The 25,422-nt window shown below is 37.2% G+C and overlaps 1 protein-coding gene across 1 annotated transcript in view; it reads right to left on the reverse strand.

The window, feature by feature from the left end:
* Window positions 1–25,092, reverse strand: part of LOC128639577 (glutathione S-transferase omega-1-like) — a 117,951-nt gene extending 92,859 nt beyond the window's left edge. Inside the window, exon 1 of the mRNA XM_053691712.1 lies at window positions 25,045–25,092. The gene's annotated coding sequence lies outside the window, so the exon portion shown is untranslated. The remainder of the gene's footprint in view (window positions 1–25,044) is intronic.
* Between the last annotated feature and the right edge of the window lie 330 nt (window positions 25,093–25,422).

Below are 25,422 nucleotides of genomic sequence, written 5' to 3' on the forward strand. Positions count from 1 at the left end.
ATTGTGTATCCTATCTTTTCAATGGGATCTTTCTAACGCTGGTATTTAGAGTCGTGGCTGAAGTGAGCGTTAGAAATCTAACGACAAAACTCCAGCCGCAGAAAAAAGTCAGTAGTTAAGAGCTTTCTGGGCTAACGCCGGTTTATAAAGCTCTTAACTACTGTGCTCTAAAGTACACTAACACCCATAAACTACCTATGTACCCCTAAACCGAGGTCCCCCCACATCGCCGCCACTATATTTACATTTTTTAACCCCTAATCTGCCGCTCCATACACGGCCAAAACCTACGTTATCCCTATGTACCCCTAATCTGCTGCCCCTAACACCGCCGACCCCTATATTATATTTATTAACCCCTAATCTGCCCCCCACAACGTCGCCGCCAGCTACCTACAATTATTAACCCCTAATCTGCCGACCGGAGCTCACCGCTAGTATAATAAATGTATTAACCCCTAATCCGCCTCACTCCCGCCTCAATAACCCTATAATAAATAGTATTAACCCCTAATCTGCCCTCCCTAACATCGCCGACAGCTAACTTCAAGTATTAACCCCTAATCTGCCGATCGGAGCTCACCGCTACTCTAATAAATTGTTTAACCCCTTAAGCTAATTCTAACCCTAACACTAACACCCCCCTAAGTTAAATATATTTTTTATCTAATGAAATAAATTGTCTTATTAAATAAATTATTCCTATTTAAATCTAAATACTTACCTGTAAAATAAATCCTAATATAGCTACAATATAAATTATAATTATATTTTAGCTATTTTAGGATTAATATTTATTTTACAGGCAACTTTGTAATTATTTTAACCAGGTACAATAGCTATTAAATAGTTAATAACTATTTAATAGCTACCTAGTTAAAATAATTACAAAATTACCTGTAAAATAAATCCTAACCTGTTACAATTAAACCTAACACTACACTATAAATAAATTAATTAAATAAACTACCTACAATTATCTACAATTAAACCTAGCACTACACTATCAATAAATAAATTAAATACAATTCCTACAAATAAATACAATTAAATAAACTAACTAAAGTACATAAAATAAAAAAGAACTAAGTTACAAAAAATAAAAAAATATTTACAAACATTAGAAAAAAATTACAACAATTTTAAACTAATTACACCTACTCTAAGCCCCCTAATAAAATAACAAAGACCCCCAAAATAAAAAAATGCCCTACCCCATTCTAAATTACAAAAGTTCAAAGCTCTTTTACCTTACCAGCCCTTAAAAGGGCCCTTTGCGGGGCATGCCCCAAAGAATTCAGTTCTTTTCAGTTCAATCCGATTGGCTGATCCGATCAGCCAATCAGATTGAGCTCGCATTCTATTGGCTGATCGGAACAGCCAATAGAATGCGAGCTCAATCTGATTGGCTGATTGAATCAGCCAATCGGATTGAACCTGATTCTGATTGGCTGATTCCATCAGCCAATCAGAATTTTCCTACCTTAATTCCGATTGGCTGATAGAATCCTATCAGCCAATCAGAATTCGAGGGACGCCATCTTAGATGACGTCCCTTAAAGGAACCGTCATTCGTTGGGAAGTCGTCGGAAGAAGAAGATGGGTCCGCGGTGGAGGTCTTCAAGATGGAGCCGGTCCACATCAGATGAAGATAGAAGATGCCGCTTGGAAGAAGATGCTTGCCGGTCTGGATCTACTCTTCTTCCCAGATAGGATGAAGACTTTGGAGCCTCTTCTGGACTTCTTCAGCCGTCGGATGATGGATGTCTAGCCCCTGCTTGGGCTTGGATGAAGATTTCGGAGCCTGGAACGATCGGTGATACCTGGCATGGTGAAGACAAGGTAGGAAGATCTTCAGGGGCTTAGTGGTAGGTTTATTTAAGGGGGGTTTGGGTTAGATTAGGGGTATGGGGGTGGTGGGTTGTAATGTTGGGGGGGGTATTGTATGTTTTTTTTACAGGCAGAAGAGCTGAATTCTTTGGGGCCCATCCCGCAAAGGGCCCTTTTAAGGGCTGGTAAGGTAAAAGAGCTTTGAACTTTTGTAATTTAGAATAGGGTAGGGCATTTTTTTATTTTGGGGGTCTTTGTTATTTTATTAGGGGGCTTAGAGTAGGTGTAATTAGTTTAAAATTGTTGTAATTTTTTTCTAATGTTTGTAAATATTTTTTTATTTTTTGTAACTTAGTTCTTTTTTATTTTTTGTACTTTAGTTAGTTTATTTAATTGTATTTATTTGTAGATATTGTATTTAATTAATTTATTGATAGTGTAGTGTTAGGTTTAATTGTAGATAATTGTAGGTATTTTATTTAATTAATTTATTGATAGTGTAGTGTTAGGTTTAATTGTAACTTAGGTTAGGATTCATTTTACAGGTAATTTTGTAATTATTTTAACTATTTTAGCTATTAAATAGTTCTTAACTATTTAATAGCTATTGTACCTGGTTAAAATAAATACAAAGTTACCTGTAAAATAAATATAAATCCTAAAATAGCATAATATAATTATAATTTATATTGTAGCTATATTAGGGTTTATTTTACAGGTAAGTATTTAGCTTGAAATAGGAATAATTTATTTAATAAGACTTAATTTATTTTGTTAGATTTAAATTATATTTAATTTAGGGGTGTGTTAGGGTTAGGGTTAGACTTAGCTTTAGGGGTTAATCCATTTATTACAGTAGCGGCGAGATTCGGTCGGCAGATTAGGGGTTAATAATTGAAGTTAGGTGTCGGCGATGTTAGGGAGGGCAGATTAGGGGTTAATACTATTTATTATAGGGTTATTGAGGCGGGAGTGAGGCGGATTAGGGGTTAACAACTTTATTATAGTAGCGGTGCGGTCCGCTCGGCAGATTAGGGGTTAATAAGTGTAGGCAGGTGGAGGCGACGTTGAGGGGGGCAGATTAGGGGTTCATAAATATAATATAGGGGTCGGCGGTGTTAGGGGCAGCAGATTAGGGGTACACAGGGATAATGTAGGTAGCGGCGGTTTACGGAGCGGCAGATTAGGGGTTAAAAAAATATGCAGGTGTCAGCGATAGCGGGGGCGGCAGATTAGGGGTTAATAAGTGTAAGGTTAGGGGTGTTTAGACTCGGGGTTCATGTTAGGGTGTTAGGTGCAGACGTAGGAAGTGTTTCCCCATAGAAAACAATGGGGCTGCGTTAGTAGCTGAACGCTGCTTTTTTGCAGGTGTTAGGTTTTTTTTCAGCTCAAATGGCCCCATTGTTTTCTATGGGGGAATCGTGCACGAGCACGTTTTTGAAGCTGGCCGCGTCCGTAAGCACCGCTGGTATCTAGAGTTGCAGTGGCGTTAAATTATGCTCTACGCTCCCTTTTTGGAGCCTAACGCACTGAAAACCCAGCCATTCTGTGAACTCTAAATACCAGCGGAAGTGACGTGACGGCTGTGTTTCTTAACTTGAATCGGTGCTTTCTTTCTCCATCAAGTTGTAACAGAGGAACTTAAGGTGAGACAGTCTTTAGAATAAAAATGTTGCAGTTATCCCACTGATGTTATCTGAAGTGATCCCTTCCAACAGGGTTGTTTCCTTGTATACGGTACTTGAATCCAAAATGATACGAAACTCCTTGAAGCAGGAGAACTAGTGTTGTAGCATTAATCAATCTCTTGACAGAAAATTAGCAATACGACTTATCACAGGAACAAATCCAAAATACTGAGCAAGGTGCCTTGATTGTACACCTGCTTTAAGGGAGGACATCCAATCAGAGAAAGTTCTAAGCAAATCTTAAAGGTGTAGTAACAAAACCCTGACAGGGGATTAAAATAGGGGTTAATATATTTAATATAGGTGGCGGCGGTGTAGGGAGGTCAGATTACAGGTAAAAGAGCTGATTACTTTGGGGCAATGCCCCGAAAAGGCCCTTTTAAGGGCTGGAAATAGAGCTCATTACTTTGGGGCAATGCAGTGTAGGGACACTTTAGTATTTTAGGGGGTAATACATTTATTATAGGTGTCGGCGGTGTAGGGGGATTAGATTAGGGGGTAATGTAGTTAAAATAGGTGGCGGCGGGGTAGGGGGCTCACATTAGGGGGTAATAATTTTAATAGAGGTGGCGGCGGTGTAGAGGGCTCACATTAGGGGGTAATAATTTTAATAGAGTTGGCGGCGGTGTAGAGGGCTCACATTAGGAAGTAATAATTTTAATAGAGGTGGCGGCGTTGTAGAGGGCTCACATTAGGGGATTAGATATATAATAGAGATGGCGGCAGTGTAGAGGGCTCACATTAGGGGGTTAGATATGTAATATAGGTGGTGGTGGTGTAGAGGGCTCACATTAGGGGGTTAGATATGTAATATAGGTGGTGGCAGTGTAGAGGGCTCACATTAGGGGGTAATATAGTTAATGTAACTGGCGGCGGAGTCCGGGAGTGGCGGTTTAGGGGTTAATATATTTATTGTTAGGAGTGAGAGGGGGGATTGCGGATAGAGGGATATACGTGCCGGGCTATGTTTGGGAGGTGTGTTAGACAGTTACGGGAGATTTTATAATTTAGTCAGTTTTTTTATGCGGTTGCAGTTTCTAAAGTGCCGTAAGTCACTGGCAACTCCAGAAATTTGTACTTATGCAGATTTCTGGACATCGCTAGTTTGTCAGACTTACGGCACTTTAGCAACTGTCGGCGCCGTATATGAGATAGCTTGATGTGCGAGCTGAAACTACGTGCGGCGCAGGTTTCCACGCTTGCGCCAAAACCTGCGCCGTATATCGGATCGCTCCCTTTAATCTTAGTTTACTGGTCATTTAAATATGCAGTTCCCCTAATCATAACTGGAAAATAACAAGCGTGCCCTGGACTATTGCTGCACGCAACTCCTTAATCTAGTAGTGCACAAAGCATATAAAATATACTAGCGTTACTGTATATTCTCTTACCTGGGAGCAGCCTTTTTAATTCTTATAAATCTTCCCAGAGCTAAAAACCCTCCCTCCTCAGTAATGATCAATAAGCAGTAAATAAAACACCTTTAGGCATTTAAGCTTGCATTGTGTGGCTGTTTTAGGGTCTCAGGTATTGGAAAGGGCCTTGACGCGGTACCTGAGCTTGTCCCATTTGGCCAGATGCGGTGACTAACCTTTCCATTTTTGCTTTTAAATCTTAGCTGAGAGCTTGTAAGTTAGTGCTGGGTTTTCTCTGTGTGTTGTATTAATTTGTTTTGTAATTTTCCCTATGGTTCTTGCACCCAGACCTGTCTGGGGTTAACTGCTTGTGGCTCTGGGGACAGCACAGCTTCCTGTGAGTGCCAGTGGCACCCAGGGCTGAGTATGTTGCAGGGTCATGGGATGTGTACCCGGTCCGGTATGAGAGTGCAGTTCCCTTCCGGGTTTTGTATATGTCTAGGGTGATTACATATTCCTGTGCACCCTTCCCTTGTTTTCAGTTTGTTTGGATTTGAAAGCTTGCATTGTGTGGCTGTTTTAGGGTCTCAGGTATTGGAAAGGACCTTGACGTGGTACCTGAGCTTGTCCCATTTGGCCAGATGCGGTGACTAACCTTTCCATTTTTGGTTTTAAATCTTAGCTGAGAGCTTGTGAGTGCTGGATTTTCTCTGTGTGTTGTATTAATTTGTTTTGTAATTTTCCCTATGGTTCTTGCACCCAGACCTGTCTGGGGTTAACTGCTTGTGGCTCTGGGGACAGCACAGCTTCCTGTGAGTGCCAGTGGCACCCAGGGCTGAGCATGTTGCAGAGTCATGGATGTGTACCTGGTCCGGTATGAGAGTGCAGTTCCCTTCCGTGTTTTGTATATGTCTAGGGTGATTACATATTCCTGTGCACCCTTCCCTTGTTTTCAGTTTGTTTGGATTTGAAAGCTTGCATTGTGTGGCTGTTTTAGGGTCTCAGGTATTGGAAAGGACCTTGACGTGGTACCTGAGCTTGTCCCATTTGGCCAGATGCGGTGACTAACCTTTCCATTTTTGCTTTTAAATCTTAGCTGAGAGCTTGTAAGTTAGTGCTGGGTTTTCTCTGTGTGTTGTATTAATTTGTTTTGTAATTTTCCCTATGGTTCTTGCACCCAGACCTGTCTGGGGTTAACTGCTTGTGGCTCTGGGGACAGCACAAATTCCTGTGAGTGCCAGTGGCACCCAGGGCTGAGCATGTTGCAGGGTCATGGGATGTGTACCCGGTCCGGTATGAGAGTGCAGTTCCCTTCCGTGTTTTGTATATGTCTAGGGTGATTACATATTCCTGTGCACCCTTGTTTTCAGTTTGTTTGGATTTGAAAGCTTGCATTGTGTGGCTGTTTTAGGGTCTCAGGTATTGGAAAGGACCTTGACGTGGTACCTGAGCTTGTCCCATTTGGCCAGATGCGGTGACTAACCTTTCCATTTTTGCTTTAAATCTTAGCTGAGAGCTTGTAAGTGAGTGCTGGGTTTTCTCTGTGTGTTGTGTGTATATATATATATATATATATATATATATATATATATATATATTGGGGCAAAAAAGTATTTAGTCAGCCACCAATTGTGCAAGTTCTCCCACTTATATGAGAGAGGCCTGTAATTTTCATCATAGGTATGCCTCAACTATGAGAGACAAAATGTGGAAACAAATGCAGACAATCACATTGTCTGATTTGGAAAGAATTTATTTGCATATTATGGTGGAAAATAAGTATTTGGTCACCTACAAACAAGCAAGGTTTCTGGCTCTCACAGACCTGTATCTTCTTCTTTAAGAGGCTCCTCTGTCCTCCACTCATTACCTGTATTAATGGCACCTGTTTGAGCTTGTTATCAGTATAAAAGACACCTGTACACAACCTCAAACAGTCTCCAAACTCCACTATGGTGAAGACCAAAGAGCTGTCGTAGGACACCAGAAACAAAATTGTAGACCTGCACCAGGCTGGGAAGACTGAATCTGCAATAGGCCAGCATCTTGGTGTGAAGAAATCAACTGTGGGAGCAATAATTAGAAAATGGAAGACATACAAGACCACTGATGATCTCCCTCGATCTGGGGCTCCACGCAAGATCTCACCCCGTGGGGTCAAAATGATGACAAGAACGGTGAGGAAACAACCACATGGGGGGACCTAGTGAATGACCTGCAGAGAGCTGGGACCAACGTAACAAAGGCTACCATCAGTAACACACTACGCCGCCAGGGACTCAGATCCTGCAGTGCCAGACATGTCCCCCTGCTTAAGCCAGTACATGTCCGGGCCCGTCTGAAGTATGCTAGAGAGCATTTGGATGATCCAGAAGCGGCTTGGGAGAATGTCATATGGTCAGATGAAACCAAAGTAGAACTGTTTGGTAGGAACACAACTCGTCGTGTTTGGAGGAGAGAGAATGCTGAGTTGCAACCAAAGAACACCATACCTACTGTGAAGCATGGGGGTGGCAACATCATGCTTTGGGGCTGTTTCTCTGCAAAGGGAACAGGACGACTGATCCGTGTACATGAAAGAATGAATGGGGCCATGTATCGTGAGATTTTGAGTGCAAACCTCCTTCCATAAGCAAGGGCATTGAAGATGAAACGTGGCTGGGTCTTTCAGCATGACAATAATCCCAAACACACCACCCGGGCAATGAAGGAGTGGCTTCGTAAGAAGCATTTCAAGGTCCTGGAGTGGCCTAGCCAGTCTCCAGATCTCAACCCCATAGAAAACCTTTGGAGGGAGTTGAAAGTCCATGTTGCCCAGCGACAGCCCCAAAACATCACTGCTCTAGAGGAGATCTGCATGCAGGAATGGGCCAACATACCAGCAACAGTGTGTGACAACCTTAAAAGACTTACAGAAAACGTTTGACCTCTGTCATTGCCAACAAAGTATATATAACAAAGTATTGAGATGAAATTTTGATATTGACCAAATACTTATTTTCCACCATAATTTGCAAATAAATTCTTTCCAAATTAGACAATGTGATTGTCTGGATTTGTTTCCACATTTTGTCTCTCATAGTTGAGGCATACCTATGATGAAAATTACAGGCCTCTCTCATCTTCTTAAGTGGGAGAACTTGCACAATTGGTGGCTGACTAAATACTTTTTTGCCCCACTGTATATATATATATATATATATATATATATATATATATATATATATATATATAAATACAAAAGGGAAAAAGAGCACACAACGGAACTCTAAGTGTAGTACTATTTATTACAAATGATTTCCACATAAAAAGTGTCTCAATCCCTTTTAGTGAACTACTCACAAAAGGTGCCCTCAAACATATGAGGTATGTAAAAGCATTCAATGGTCCAAACACCGTGGTATTGGAAAGATGGATTGACGTCTGTGCAGAGGTTCCTACTTGGCCCAGTCAACTGAGCCAAGTAGGAACTCCGTCCTCACACGATCTTTCGTCTCTCACGATTCTCACCGGTAAGTTGGTCCCAAACAAACAAACACCCTGGGTTTCCGTAACCACGTAGCAGCGTCAATGACGTAAAGGGGGGCGTGCCTGATGCGTTTCACGGAAGTGACTCCGCTTCATCAGAGGCTATCCACACCTCCCCCTTCATGCGATATTTGTATTGTATACACAGTGGTAAGTCGGCCTACCCTTCACGTCATTGTATCAGAAAGAATGTCTCTCTTTCTAATTGCATTAAACCGCTTCTGTTTACATAAACATATTTCAATACAACAATTCACATAACAATTCATTTCAATAAATTATTCTATAAAACTTACTCATAAAATACTTAATAAAAAATCTTCATTTGTTATAAATTCTCATCTAATTATTAGTGGACAAAGACATAATTTTCTAATAGGAAAAACACACAATTTGATTTGAAAAAATGAGAAAATAAATTACTACTTACTTGTTGTGATATTTAAAATTACACAGAAATATATTAAAATAAAATTCATAGTCTCCGGTATCTGAATAAGAAAAATTCATATAAATAATAAGTATTCATATATAATTAACAACGTTAACGTTGAAAATAAAAAATATACTATATACTAACAGTTACTATAAAAAATTCCCATAAAACCAGTTGTCAGAATGAGGAAATAGATGAAAAACTGCATGTAACCATTATTTATAGAAGAAAGGCTTGTAAATCTACCTCCCTATTGAGTCCATTAGGTTCCATGGTCCTAAGCCTATGGATCCAAAAAGTCTCTCTTTGTCTGAGGGTCAAAAGTCTATCTCCCCCTCTTTTATCTAGATTTACTTGTTCAATAGCTAAAACTTTTAAATTCATTATAATTTTTGTTATGATGTTTCAAAAAAATGATCAGATACCCCATGTGTAGTTATACCCTGCTCTATATTTTTTATGTGCTCCATTACCCTTCTTTTTATGGTCCGCTTCGTTCTTCCTATGTACCTCTTTTGGCACGAGCACTCAAGCATGTATACTACAAACTTGGATTGGCATGTTAAATGTGTTTTAATTTTAAATTCCACCCTGTCATGATGGCAAAAAAAACTTTTATTATTTTGTTGGTCAATTAATGTACAAACAGTGCAATTTTTTCTCTTGCACCCAAAAAAACCCCTCTGTTTTTAACACTGGGTTCAACCAATTTGTAGTTTTAATTTCTTTCTCTGTTAAAGGTCCTAGATTGCTAGGGGACAGATGTTGTTTTAGATTCATGTTTTGTCAAAAGACAATTTTTGGTCTTTCATCTAAAATGTCTTTTAACACTTCATCTTATTTAAGAACTCCCCAATGTTTTTTCACAATCTCTTCTATTTTTCCTGCTCCACTATTGTATTTTGTGAGAAAAAGAGTGGTATTTTCAGTTTTGTAGGTTTTCTTAAGAACTTTATTACTTTGCCCTTTTATTAGATTAGTCCTATTTAGAGCTTTTGCTTTCTCATAACCGTTAATAATTAAATCTTCTGGATATTTTTTAGCCCTAAATTTTTGTTTGAGTAGATTCGATTCCACCTCAAAATCATCCACTCTTATACAGTTTCGCCGTAGACATTAAAAAAGTGCCCATAGGGTATATTGTGGATCCATTTTTTATGGTGGCAACTGGTAGCATACAGATAGCTATTCGAATCTGTAGTTTTCCTGAATAAATTACTCACAATTTTCTTATTTTCCTGTGTTAAAGTAATATCTAGAAAATCAATTTTGGTGGAATCATAATTACCAGTAAATTTTAAATTTAATTGATTGTTATTAGCATATTGCATAAAATCCTCCAAAGTTTCATTACTACCTTCCCAAATTATTACAATATCGTCGATAAAACGACGCCATAATTTAATATTAAATGCAAATGGATTATTCTGCCAGATGTAATTTGTTTCCCAAAAACCCATGCAAAGGTTTGCATAATTGGGGGCAAAGCGAGTACCCATCGCTGTGCCCCCAATTTGCAAATAGTACCTTTCTTCAAAAAGAAATACATTATTGTATAGAATAAATTCTATACTATCCAAGATAAAATCTTGTTGCAACTATGGTAGATCATCAATTTCTCTCAAAAAATATTATATATATATATATATATATATATATATATATATATATATATATATATATATATATATATATATATATATATATATATATATTGTGTATATATAGCTTTTATTTGCATTTTATTTATTTATCCATGTTAATGTACTACTTGAATATTCCACATAGGTACCTTTGCAAATTATTTATTGTTTTAAACTTTTGTTTTAATTGTTTTAACTGTCATCATTTATTGTTATTAATAAATACATGTGTACTACCTATTCACATCCTAGCCCACTTCTAGTTGAGGCACTCAGGCTACATCCAAATAATAAAAGTAAATTAGAAAGTTGTTTAAAATTGCATGCTCTACCTGAATCATGAAATTAAAAATGTTGGTTTCAGTCTTAGGCATTTTACGAGATGGCGTTCGTTTGTGCCTCAGTTGGGTAATTCCTGGGATGTTTCTGGACAGTAACAGCCTCACTAAATAGGAGAAGGGAGCTGGATGGTGGGGTGCTTATAAAATCCCCTCAATATCAGTTCCCTTAACTCCTACAAACCCCAAGACCCACCGTTGGAAAGGTAATCGCCTGCTTGTCTTGGGGACATACAATGTATAAAAAAATTTTAAAAAATATAACATATTTTTTAAGAATGTGCCTGTAATGTGATCAAAATGGCTTAGAGACCCCCATGTACCCTTGTTTAAAAGCCCATCACCCCCTCTGTAAAAGTAAGCCCCTATATAATTTTTAATAGCCAGGTGATCACTGTAGTAATACAGGAATATAATTTGTTGTCTCAAAACAGAAAAGGAGTAAAAAACAACAAAAAAAGGAACTGGAAATATAATTGTGCTTTATACAAAAAAACATAACCACCATAAAAGGGGTGGGTCTCATGGACTCTTGCCAATATGAAAGAAATTAATTTATCAGGTAAGTTCTTACAAAAATTATGTTTTCTTTCATGTAATTGGCAAGAGTCCATGAGCTAGTGACGTATGATATAGTAATACCCAAGATGTGGAACTCCACAGAAGAGTCACTAGAGAGGGAGGGATAAAATAAAAACTGCCATTTTCCTCTGAAAAAATTAAATCCACAACCAAAAAGAAAGTTTTTCTCATAATTAAAAAGAAAAAACTTAAAACATAAGCAGAGGAATCAAACTGAAACAGCTGCCTGAAGAACTTTTCTACCAAAAACTGCTTCCGAAGAAGCAAATACATCAAAACGGTGGAATTTAGTAAATGTATGCAAAGAAGACCAAGTCGCTGCTTGGCAAATCTGATCAACTGAAGCTTCATTCTTAAAAGCCCATGAAGTGGAGACTGATCTAGTAGAATGAGCTGTGATTCTCTGAGGCGGGGCTTGACCCGACTCCAAATAAGCCTTACGAATCAAAAGCTTTAACCAAGATGCCAGGAAATGGCAGAAACTTTCTGACCTTTCCTAGAACCGGAAAAGACAACAAATAGACTTGAAGTCTTCCTGAAATCTTTAGTAGCTTCAACATAATGTAAGGATCTCTCCAAAGAATTCTTAGGATTAGGACACAAAGAGGGGACAAGAATTTCCCTATTAATGTTGTTAGAATTCACAACTTTAGGTAAAAATTTAAATGAAGTCCGCAAAACTGACTTATTTTGATGAAAAATCAGAAAAGGTGACTCACAAGAAAGATCAGATAATTCAGAAACTCTTCTAGCAGAAAAGATAGCCAAAATGAACAACACTTTCCAGGAAAGTAGTTTAATATCCAAAGAATGCATAGGCTCAAAAGGAGGAGCCTGTAAAGCTTTCAAAACCAAATTAAGACTACAAGGAGGAGAGATTGATTTAATGACAGGCTTGATACGGACCAAAGCCTGAACAAAACAGTGAATATCACGAAGTTTAGCAATCTTTCTGTGAAATAAAACAGAAAGAGCAGAGATTTGTCCCTTCAAGGAACTTACAGACAAACCTTTATCCAAACCATCCTGAAGAAACTGTAAAATTCTAGGAATTATAAAAGAGTGCCAGGAGAATTAATGAGAACACCATGAAATATAAGTCTTCCAAACTCGATAATAAATCTTCCTAGAAACAGGTTTATGAGCCTGTAACATAGTATCAATCACTGAGTCAGAGAAACCATTATGACTAAGCACTAAGCGTTCAATTCCCATACCGTCAAATTCAATGATTTGAGATCCTGATGGAAAAAAACGGTCCTTGAGACAGAAGGTCTGGTCTTAAAGGAAGTGGCCAAGGTTGACAACTGGACATCCGGACAAGGTCCACATACCAGAACCTGTGAGGCCATGTTGGTGCTACCAGAAACACAAACAAATGTTTCATGATGATCTTGGAGATCACTCTTGGAAGAACTAGAGGCGGGAAGATATAAGCAGGTTGGTAAAACCAAGGAACTGCTAATGCATCCACCGACTCCACCTGAGGATCCCTGGACAGGTACCTGGGAAGTTTCTTGTTTAGATGGGAAGCCATCAGATCTATTTCTGGAAGACCCCACATCTGAACAATCTGAAAAAACACATCTGGATGGAGAGACCACTCCCCCCGATGTAAAGTATAAAGGCTGAGATAATCCATTTCCAATTGTCTACACCTGGGATATGTACCGCAGAAATTAGACAAGAGCTGGATTCTGCCCAAGAAAGTACCCAAGATACTTCTTTCATAGCTAGGAGACTGCGAGTTTAAGACTAAATACTTACCTGTAAAATAAAACCTAAGCTAGCTACAATATAACTAATAGTTACATTGTAGCTATCTTAGGTTTTATTTTTATTTCACAGGTAAGTTTGTATTTATTTTTACTAGGTAGACTAGTTAGTAAATTGTTATTAACTATTTACTAACTACCTAGCTAAAATAAATACAAATTTACCTGTAAAATAAAACCTAACCTGAGTTACACTAAGGGCTAGATTTATCAAGCCCCTACGGCAGCAAGTTCTCACAAGAACTTGCTCGCCGTGATTTATCAAGCAGTGGTCACCAGACTGCTGCTTCCCTAAGCTCTTCGCCACCTCAAAGGTGGCAAAATTCAATCTCCTCGGTCGAGTCGGGCAGGGGCGGTATTGCACGCTAGCGCAAAATTGCGCTTGTGCGCAATGTTAATTACCTATGGGTAATTTAGCCCCGCCACAGGTGAGCTGAGGCATAAAGGGGCATGTATACATGCCCCTGTACGCCTCAGCTATGATAAATCTAGCCCTAACACCTAACCTTACACTACAATTAAATAAATTACATTAATTAAATCCAATTAACTAAATTAAAAAAAAAAAACACTAAATTACACAAAATAAAAAAGAAATGATCAAATATTTAAACTAATTACACCTAATCTAATAGCTCTATCAAAATAAAAAAAGCCCCCCAAAATAAAAAAAAAACCTAGCTTACACTAAACTGCCAATAGCCCTTAAAAGGGCCTTTTGCGGGGCATTGCCCCAAATAAATCAGCTCTTTTACCTGTAAAAAGAAAAATACAAACAACCCCCAACAGTAAAACCCACCACCCACACAACCAAAACCCCCAAATAAAATCCTATCTAAAAAAACCTAAGCTCTCCATGAAAAGGGCATTTGGATGGGCATTGCCATAAAAAGGGCATTTAGCTCTTTTTTTCGGTGCCCAAACCCTAATCTAAAAATAAAACCCATCCAATAAACCCTTAAAAAAACCTAACACTAACCCCTGAAGATCCACTTACAGTTTTTGAAGACCGACATCCATCCTCAATGAAGCGGCAGAAGTCCTCAGAGAAGCCGGCCAAAGTCTTCATCCAAGCCGGCAGAAGTCTTCATCCAGACGGCATCTTCTATCTTCATCCATCCAGCGCGGAGCGGCTCCATCTTCAAGACATCCGGCACGGAGCATCCTCTTCTTATGACGGCTACTGAAGAATGAAGGTTCCTTTATGGGACGTCATGCAAGATGGCGTCCCTTGAATTTCGATTGGCTGATAGAATTCTATCAGCCAATCGGAATTAAAGGGGAAAAAATCCTATTGGCTGATGCAATCAGCCAAAAGGATTGAGCTTCAATCCTAGTGACTGATCCAATCAGCCATTAGGATTGAGCTCGCATTCTATTGGCTGATTGGAACAGCCAATAGAATGTGAGCTCAATCCTATTTGCTGATTGGATCAACCAATATGATTTTTTCACCTATAATTCTGATTGGCTGATAGAATTCTATCAGCCAATCGGAATTCAAGGGACACCATCTTGCATGACGTCCCTTAAAGGAACCTTCATTCTTCAGTCGCCGTTGTAAAAAGAGAATGCTCCATGCTGGATGGATGAAGATAGAAGATGCCTTCTGGATGAAGACTTCTGCGGGCTTGGATGAAGACTTCGGCTGCTTGGATGAAGACTTCGGCTGCTTGGATGAAGACTTCGGCCGCTTGGATGAAGACTTCGGCCGCTTCGTTGAGGATGGATGTCTGGTCTTCAAAAACTACGAGTGGATCTTTGGGGGTTAGTGTTAGGCTTTTTTAAGGGTTTATTGGGTGGGTTTTATTTTTAGTTTATTGGTTTGGGCACTTTAAAAAGAGCTAAATGCCCTTTTAAGGACAGTGCCCATCCAAATGCCCTTTTCAGGGGAGCTTAGGTTTTTTTAGTTAGGATTTTATTTGGGGGGTTGGTTCTGTGGGTGGTGGGTTTTACTGTTGGGGGGATGTTTGTATTTTTTTTTTTTACAGGTGAAAGAGCTGATTTCTTTGGGGCAATGCCCCACAAAAGGCCCTTTTAAAGGCTATTGGCAGTTTCGTATAATAAGGTGTAATTAGTTTAAATATCTGATCATTTATTTTTTTATTTTGTGTAATTTAGTGTTTGTTTTTTTGTAATTTAGGTAATTGAATTTAATTTAGATAATTTATTTAATTGTAGTGTAAGGTTAGCATAATACAGGTTAGGTTTTATTTTTTACAGGTAAATTTGTATTTATTTTAGCTAGGTAGTTAGTAAATAGTTAATCGCTATTTAGTAACTATTCTACCTAGTTAAAATAAATAAAAACTTGCCTGTGAAATAAAAATAAAACCTAAGATAGCTACAATATAACTATTAGTTTTTGCATCCCTTATGGAAAAAGAATTAGAACATATCTGTAAAAAGAAAAATGAGAACAATAAATACACCCCAAGAAATCTTACCTATGCAGAAAATATAGCCCTGCAGAATTTAAGGAAAGATGACCTGGGAGGATATATTTGTCTTCAATAATAGGAATCCATTTATAAATAAGATAATTAGATGGTTTAGATATATAGATGATATTTTGGTAATTTGGCAAGGGGAGGTAGAGGAGGCAGAAGAGTTAGTACGATATGTGAATTTAAATACTATAAACCTTACCTTTACACATACAATTGATAAGAATAAGATCACATTTCTGGATCTGGAACTGATGCATAGGGGGAATGAGATAGTCATAAAGTTGTATAGGAAGGAGACTGATACTAATGGCTATCTACATGCGCAGAGCGTACACCATGCTAAATGGTTAAAAAATATTCCCTATGGTAAGTTTCAGTGAGCCAGAAGGAATTGCACAGATGTGGAAGTATATGAAAAGGAAGCAGAAATCATACAGAAAAGATTTATGGCCAAAGAGTATCCTGTGGAACTAATAACACAAGCACGAGAGAGGGCTAAAAAAGCAAAAGAAGGTTCATCCTTGCAGGTTTATAAATGCAAACAAAAGAATGGAAACAATAATGGTATACATTTTGCCACCGGATATAATAATGCACATAAGAGCATTGAAAGAACCCTGAAAAAACATTGGCCTATACTTCTACAAGATCCTGTGTTAAAAGACACTATCCCAGAAAAGAGTCATATCATCTATAGGAAAAATCAATCAATAAAAAATATGGTGGCCCCAAGTAAACTTAAGTAAAAAAAGAGGGGGGCTCGAATTGGTTGAGACAAGCACAGGGTTTTTAGAGATGTGGAAGAGCAGGGTGTACTTGTTGTTTGCATATGCACCCTGATAACAAACATTTTCACTCCAGTAAAGATGGCAAACGACATGACATACGAGAACTAATGAATTGTAAGTAAAACTATGTTGTTTACCTCCTGGAGTGTTCATGTGGAAAAAAGTACGTGGGGAGAACGAAAAGGAGAATGAAGTATAGATTAACTGAACATCTTAGAAATATAGACATAGGACTCACCACCCATGGAGCATCAGCCCACTTTCTAGAGACACATGGGAAAGATAGAAGGGATCTAAAAATCAAAGCGATCAAACATGTAAAGAGAAAGGAAAGGGGTGGTGATTGCCTAAGACTCTTGAGACAGAGAGAGACATATTGGATTCAGACATTGGGCACACTTGAACCATATCTAATGAATAGAGAGGTGGATTTAGCAGCCTTTATTGATTCCTAATGTGTGTCTCCAATATTATATATATTTGTACTAGCTCCCTTTTGTCTTCAATATGAAGGGTAATATGAAGGGTCCCTCTAGGTATTTACCTGTATCTTTTAATATTTAATAATAAAAATAAAGATATCCTGGAAGTTATCTAGGCAAAATAGTATAAATTTAATGATTTATAATATGCATTTACAGATTTACAGGTTTTTAATCTAGAGAATGTTTTTAAATTTAAATATATTTTTAATATGTTTAGCTATTAATTGATATATTGTCTTTTAAGCTTTCTATGTCATTTTATGTTTTGTGTCGTGCATATAGATAAATATATATATATATATTTTTTTTTATACATATATATATTTTTAATGTATTTTGTATGGGTAGTTCTATGTAAACTTTCAAACATGTGAATAGCTATAAGTTTGTTAGACAAATAAGGCTACCAGTGTGTGCTTTTTTTAAATTCTTAATTTTCGATTTATAAGATTGATAATATTCGATAACAATCATATATGCCTTTAAAGGGCAATATGGAGGTACAGCAAGTATGCAATATAAGAATATCGAATAAATAGAGTTCAACCGTGGTATAATGTGAAAAACACGCTTTGTAACAATGCAAATATAATATAAGGAATGTATGTATTTTTCACTGGTATATTTACGTGGTAGTCATTGTTAAGGAGTTTACCATAGCAAAGAGAATCAATGTTACTTTAGACATACATGTGTCTTTTTCTCCTTAACGTTGTTGTTCAGACAATAGGGAAATCCTATAAAAGGTAGCTGTCTAGGTATGTGGGCATACCTCTGATGAAGTGGGGAGGAGCCCCACAAAATGCATTCGGCCACGCCCACATCGATATACGCTTGCAGCAATCGGACACACAGCGTTCTAGCCAGCTTGTGAACGTCTGTAGGAGTCTGTTTGGCGACCAGTGTCTTGTGTTTTTTAAAATATATGTAAGAGGACATTGGGACACTGAGACATTGGACTTTTGTGCTAAAATCCCAGGGAGTCATCACGGACAGATTAATGCAAAGGTAGCAGCACAGCTGTTCCTGTAGACACGCTACTGATAGAAGTGATCTGAAAAAGAGACTGTCATCCTGGGTTCGTACAGAGCTGTATTGGTCCTCTTAATATTGTGCCTTTTCATACCTCATATGTTTGAGGGTTAAAAGTGTGAGCGAATTTTTATATTTGTAAATTAAATTTATTTTAAAAACAATACTACTCTTAGATCAGTCCCTTGCGCTCCTGTCTTTTTTGTTTTTTTTTATATTGTAGCTAGCTTAGGGTTTATTTTATAGGTAAGTATTTAGTTTTAAATAGGAATTATTTAGTTATTAATAGTAGGTTTTATTTATATTTATTTTAATTATATTAAAGTTAGGGGGTGTTAGGGTTAGGTTTAGGGGTTAATATGTTTATTCTAGTGGCGGCGATGTCCGGAGTGGCAGATTAGGGGTTAATAACTTTATTTTAGTGTTTGCAATGCGGGAGGGCCTAGGTTTAGGGGTTAATAGGTAGTTTATGGGTGTTGGTGTACTTTTTAACTCTTAAGTTGTGAGTTTTATGCTACAGCTTTGTAGCACAAAACTCATAACTACTGACTTTAGATAATGTCCCGTTAAAAAAAGGACTTTTTGAAAGGTGCGATAGTTAATTTGTTTTACAGCCAAAAAAGTGTGCGGTACAGCACACAAGACTCGTAATAGCAGCGGTAGTTAAAAAGCAGCGTTATGACCCATAACACTGCTTTTCAACTCATAACGCAAGACTCGTAATCTAGCCGTTTATTTCCGAAGACCCAGTGCCATAACATCACATACCTTTACGACCCTATATATTAATGCTTGGTCTGTAAAATTTCTGAAGTAATATATAACAAGATGCCTACAATTTTTGGCAAAGTGACTAAAATGTGCATACTTTATTCCTGAATTTAGCCAAAATTGAAAGTGTTGTAGAAGGTAAAAGCACACAGTCACACTCTCACTCTCATATAACAGACACACACACTCTCATTCAACACACACACTCATACAACACAGAAACACACCACACACACTCTCATACAACACACACACTCTCATACAACACACACCACATACTCTCATACAACACACACACACACCACATACTCTCATACAACACACACACCCACCACACACTCTCATACAACACACACACACAACACACACGCTCTCATACCACACACGCTCTCATACAACACACACACACCACACACCCTCTCATACAACACACACACATGCTCTCATACAACACACACACAAGCTCTCATGCAACACACACATGCTCTCATACAACACACACACACTCTCATACAACACACACACACCACACACGCTCTCATACAACACACACGCTCTCATACAACACACACACGCTCTCATACAACATACACACACACACCACACATGCTCTCATACAACACACACACAAGCCGTGACCCAGTAAACATGGTGTTGTGAACCAGTAATGGGTCCCGACCCGTGGTTTGAAGAACCCTGATTTAGAGCATAATAGTGGGAGGTATATTGTGTAATGAAGTTCATATAATGTTAGTAGAACAACAATTGAGAAGACATTTAGTAAAAGTTAAGTTAACGTTATTATATGATTAAATAATTGTTGGAGCAAATCTTACATATTTGTCTCAATATATAACATATCAACTGTACATCTCTAATATCAAGCTATACTGTATATGGCTTGTATTATAAATATAATTATCAGAGAAATATGAAAAGACCCCAGTGAGTTTTTATATCTTAACTCACTTGTTAAGATGAGGTTAATATTGGAATTCAAAAAGTGAAGGATGTGGAGTGTTAAGTTCAATAATCAATAGTAAGTGACTATTCATCGTAAACAATAAATTATTTTCAATATTGTGTTATGAATACATGTATACATCTGAATTTTCTTTTTAAGAAATTATTTTTTGAGTAGTTATCCCTTTAATTTTCCCTACTAGCGATCAGTACTAACACTTTAATTACATACTGAAAAGTGTCTGATATTGCAATAAAGTTTGTGAGAGGTATTTTTGAAAATGTAAGCATAGAAAATTTATAGAAAAGATTCTCTAAATGGAGAATGCCTATTTATGGCTGCTAAGTACTCTTTAGACGTGCACTCTATCTCTCCCCCCATATCTCTCTCTCTCTCTCTCTCTCTCTGTCTGTCTTTCTCTCTCTCTCTCTCTCTCTCTCTCTCTCCCTCTCTATCTCTGTCTCTGTGTGTGTCTCTCTTTCTCTCTCTTTCTCTCATTTCTCTGTGTGTGTCTCTCTTTCTCTGTGTGTGTGTGTGTGTCTCTTTCTCTCTCTTTCTCTGTGTGTGTCTCTCTCTTTCTCTGTGTGTCTCTCTCTCTTTCTCTTTCTCTGTCTCTCTCTCTCTTTCTCTGTGTCTCTCTGACTCTCTCTCTTTCTCTGTCTCTCTCTTTCTCTCTCTTTCTCTGTCTCTCTCTCTCTCTTTCTCTGTCTCTCTCTCACTCTCTCTCTCTCTCTCTGTCTCTCTCTCTCTCTCTGTCTTTCTCTTTCTCTCTGTCTCTCTCTCCGTGTCTCTCTCTCCGTGTCTCTCTCTGTCTCTCTCTGTCTCTCCGTCTTCCTCTCTCTGTGTCTCTCTCTGTCTCTCTCTCTCTCTCTCTCTCTGTCTCTCTATCTCTCTTTCTCTCTCTCTCTGTGTCTCTCTCTCTTTCTCTGTGTGTGTCTCTCTCTCTGTCCTCTGTCTCTCCCCTGTCTCTCCCCTGTCTCTCCTCTGTCTCTCTCCCCTGTCTCTCTCTGTCTCTCTCCCCTGTCTCTCCCCTGTTTCTCTCTCTCCCCTGTCTCTATTTTAATGGGCCTGGATTTCTAGATCTCATAATCAGAGCAAGCATTTTGTTATCTGGCAAGAGGTTCTGTTACAATTCTTTAGACTAAAATCAGATGCTTACTAAGGTGACCAGTTTTCCAAGATGCATTTAAAGGGACATGAAACCCATATGTTTTATTTCATGATTTAGAAAGAGCATGCAATTTTAAATAACTTTCCAATTTACATCTAATATCTAATTTTCTTCATTCTCTTGGTATCCTTTGTTGAAAATCATACCTAAATATGCTCAGTAGCTGCTGATTGGTGGCTGCACATACATATCTCATGTGATTGGCTCACCCATGTGCATTGCTATTTCTTCAACAAAGGATATCTAAAGAATGAAGAAGCATCCTAGCCAGTGCCGCACCAGCCTTTGACCTCACTGCACATCACTGCTTTATAATTGTCGCAAGATGTTATAGGATTACTAGTGTTATAGTGTTACGATATGGGGTCAATTTATCAAGCTACGTCAGACAAGGTGCATACATACGCACCCCTGTTCCCCACAGCTCGCCTTTGACAGCTGAATTCCACTGCCACCTCCTGACCATGCAAGCCAATCACGCACAGGTAGGAGCTGTCAATTTTCCCGGTTGGACGAGATTGTAATTCACCACCTGAGAGGTGTCAAATAGCTGAGGGAAACAGCGGTCTGATGACCACTGCTTCATAAATACAGACTACAGATTCTCTTATGAGAACCTGCAGTCATAGGGGGGCGAAGGCTGGCAAAGTATTTGATCAATCGACCCCATATGTATTTGATATTGCAAAGCTGTTTTGGTGCAGACCGGGTGAAGTCAGGCGGTCATGTAAATTATCCATTCGGTTCTTCGCGGAACTACAATATTGTCAGCTCACACATGTAAATAATAGAGGTCCGGTATTTGTTTACTAAGAGTATGATTAGTTTTTACCACATGATGTAATTAGGGGAGCAAACAGGGTTCTGGGTCTAGTGCGATTATGTTTATTTATACTTGTGTGATTCGGCATCATGAGTGATTGTTTTGCCAATTCAGGTGATGTGATGTATGTCTATGTCATGCAGTCCTCTCTTTGGCAAACAATTAAGATTTGTGGTTGTGAAAAGGATGGTTTTTATTCTTGTTTTGTAAATTCTGCTTGCACACGCTTCTTTCTGTTCTTTTGCACATATTGCTTCCTGATTGAAATTTTGCTTCAAAATAGATTGTGATTGGATTAGATGGGGTGTTGTGGTAGTTGGGGTACTATATCTGGGACATTTTTGCTTGTTTGTGGTTGTCTAAGGAAGGGAAACTGTGCTGTCCCAAATCTTTACCAATACGGAAGTCCATGGTTAGAAAAAAAAAAAAAAATATATATATATATATATATATATATATATATATATATATATATATATATATTGATTTTGAAGTATGATTCAGGACTATCCAATATGGATATGACTGAGGAGAAATCCATATGATTTTGAAGTATGACTCAGGATTGTTGCTTTACCTTTGCCCTAGGCCGTTAACTGTAAGACCATGATTACATGTTTACTTACAGTGACATTTACAGATTACTCTTTAAATTCTATTTCCAGCAATGCTTGATTACAAAAATACCATAAGTTTTATTCTGACTAACACAAGTGATAGACTCTATTGAACACACGACTATTACGTAAACTCAGCTTTTTCCAGCAGGACATGGTGTATCAATATTACTGAGAAAAATACTGCACTTTGCTTAAGATGTAATTGTTGCAACTTTGTGTATAGATCTTATTGAAGGGAGACAACCCTATTCTAATATCTCAATTTCCATTTTAGGATGTTTTATCTTTTTATGACAATTGATAAATTCTTAACATATAGTCAATTCATAGCAGTTTTTATGATATGTGATATTTTAATTAATAAATAATATTATTACCTATATAATTAGAGGGTATATATGAATAATTTTGATAGATCCTAGCTTTTTAGCGCTGCTTCTCATATTTTTTTTTAATGTTTCATTTTTATTTAGGGTAGATAGACATGTTGTTTAGGATCAGATTGTAGCACACTTATTTTGTCTATTTTTCTTTAAATGTTTTGATTCTTGAAGCTTTTTGGGGAAAACATGCCTGAATAAGTACAGCCACAAAGAATAGATGATGATATTTTTATGTAGAGAGAAAAAAAGATAATATTATAACAGATATTGCACAAAATGAGATAATTATAACACAAGCAGAACTCTTAAATAAAAAACAGACAATATTAAATCTAGAAAAGAATATGACTAATGAATTGAAACAAAAGACTGTATTAAAATTTATGAATAAATATATTGAAATGGATTTGATCCCTAGAGGTTTAAGACTAAGAAAAAAATGTAAATTTGAATTGAAAGATAATTTTCAGACAGAATAGAATAAGGCTCTAGAAAAAGCTTCTTTAACTCTGATGGATATAATAAAAAGATCACAGGACGATTCCCTAATACAAATAGAAAATAAGATATCAAAATTAAAGGAAGAATTGAGTGCTAAAATAGAAAATAGAGAGTATAAAGAAAAACAGAATGGAAATAATCATAACATTAAAAAATCTAAACAGAGACCTGCAAGAAGTGAAGTGGAGGAAACTAAGGAGAGATGAAGGATGCTACTCAGAAATGGGGGGAAATCATGCACAATAAGGAGAAGCAGATGGAGCTGTTTATAATAGAGACAACAGAAAATAATTAGGTTAGAAATACACCATATAAGGGATCTTATAACAATTGGAGCATGGAAACTACAAATAGATTTCAAGAGTTAGATGATGATAGAACATATCCAGAAAGTGTGACTTATTTTTAAGAGATAAATCCACAAAGACAGGGGACATCAAGAGATTTAGAAATAAAAATAGATACACCCCCCCTCTGTAAGAATAAGAACAAGAGAGGGTCAAGAGGAGGAAGAAATGGTAAGATAAATACATCAAGAGACATATTTAATCTAAGTAGTAAGATGCTTAATAAAGAAGAGAACGGTTTTTTTAGTTTTGGTTTAAGCTTTTCCCCCACAACCCGATAAAATAAATGTAATACACATATAATTTGTTAGAAAACTAACATTAAAAAGATATTTCATGAAAAAAAAACAGTAGACTGAAACATTGCAACAAACAACATAAACTCAAATTCATATAAAGAGACATAGCAGATAATTCATACAAATTTGAAATTTAATTTCAAGTTCTATCCAACGAATGAGAACAGTAGGAATTTGGAATTATTTGAAAAACTAGTACATAAGGATATTGCCAAAATAAAGTTAAAAAAACATTGACATATAAAGAAAGACAAACAATAATAGATTTACAAAACTATTAAGACATAAGAATAAAACCAGCTGATAAAATTGTCATTTTAGATGCAGTTAAAGGGACACTGAACACAAATATTTTCTTTCATGATTCAGATAGATCATGCAATTTTAAGCAACTTTCTAATTTATTCCTATTATAACATTTTCTTCATTCTCTTGGAATCTTTATTTGAAATGCAAGAATGTAAGTTTAGATGCCGGCCCATTTTTGGTAAACAACCTAGGTTGTTCTTGCTGATTGGTGGATAAACTCACCCACCAATAAACTGCTGTCCAGTGTACTGAACCAAAAAATAGCTTAGATGCATTCTTTTTCAAATAAAGATAGCAAGAGAATGAAGAAAAATTGATAATAGGAGTAAATTTGAAAGTTGCATGCTCTATCTCAATCATGAAAGAAAGAATTTGGGTTGTGTCACTTTAAATATTTAGCAGAATCTGAAAGACTTCTTAGTAACCGAGAGACATAAAAGGAATTAAAACTTGATCCAATGAAAAAAAAATCCAAAATGTTAGATGAAGCTAAACAAAAATACATATTATATAAAAAGGAATATGATTTCCTGAATGCCAAAAATCCCTATTTTCTATTTCTTACCAAAAATCCATAAAGATCCAGTTAATCCACCAGTTGGACCAATTATATCAGGGATTGGATCATTAACATCAAATCTTTCACAATACATAGATTTTTTTGTACAAAAATTTGTTAGAGGACTACCTTCATATCTGAGAGATACAACAGAGATATTAAGATGTCTAGATACATTAAAATGGGAAGACAAATGCTTTAATATGTGCAGCAATCAGAGCAGAATAACAATAAATCTGAATGGATCAAGCTTTGATATGCTGCAACAGATTATTGCAAGTTGTGAACAATTGTTTACAGGTACCTACAAAATATAACTTAGCATGCAAATGGACTATAGCTATATGATAATTGAAAAAGCTTTTACCAGTTTTTAGACGCACAGAGATTCACAAGCAGAGATGTTCAGTGAAGCTTGACTGACAGGCAGGAGAGTTCAGTGCATCCAGGCAGTTTGTTTATGATGCATGCAATCAGCTGATCAGTATCCTTGTGAGAATGCAGGTCAGGAGGAAACAGCTTTAATGATGTTTAGCAAAAGTCACAGCAAAAAAGAACAAATAAGAAATTAGCAGTATTAAACTATTACAGGAATTGATTTAGCACAATAAAAAATACAGGGCTTAGTATTGAAAGCCCACAGGACAAGGAAAACCAAGCAAAGTGGAAAGGAAGGGGAGGGAATTTATACAGCTAGATTACAAGTTTGTGCATTCATCTTTTAATGCTGAAAATATGGTCACTT

The sequence above is a fragment of the Bombina bombina genome, chromosome 9, assembly GCF_027579735.1.
Source record: "Bombina bombina isolate aBomBom1 chromosome 9, aBomBom1.pri, whole genome shotgun sequence".
Lineage (NCBI taxonomy): Eukaryota > Metazoa > Chordata > Amphibia > Anura > Bombinatoridae > Bombina > Bombina bombina.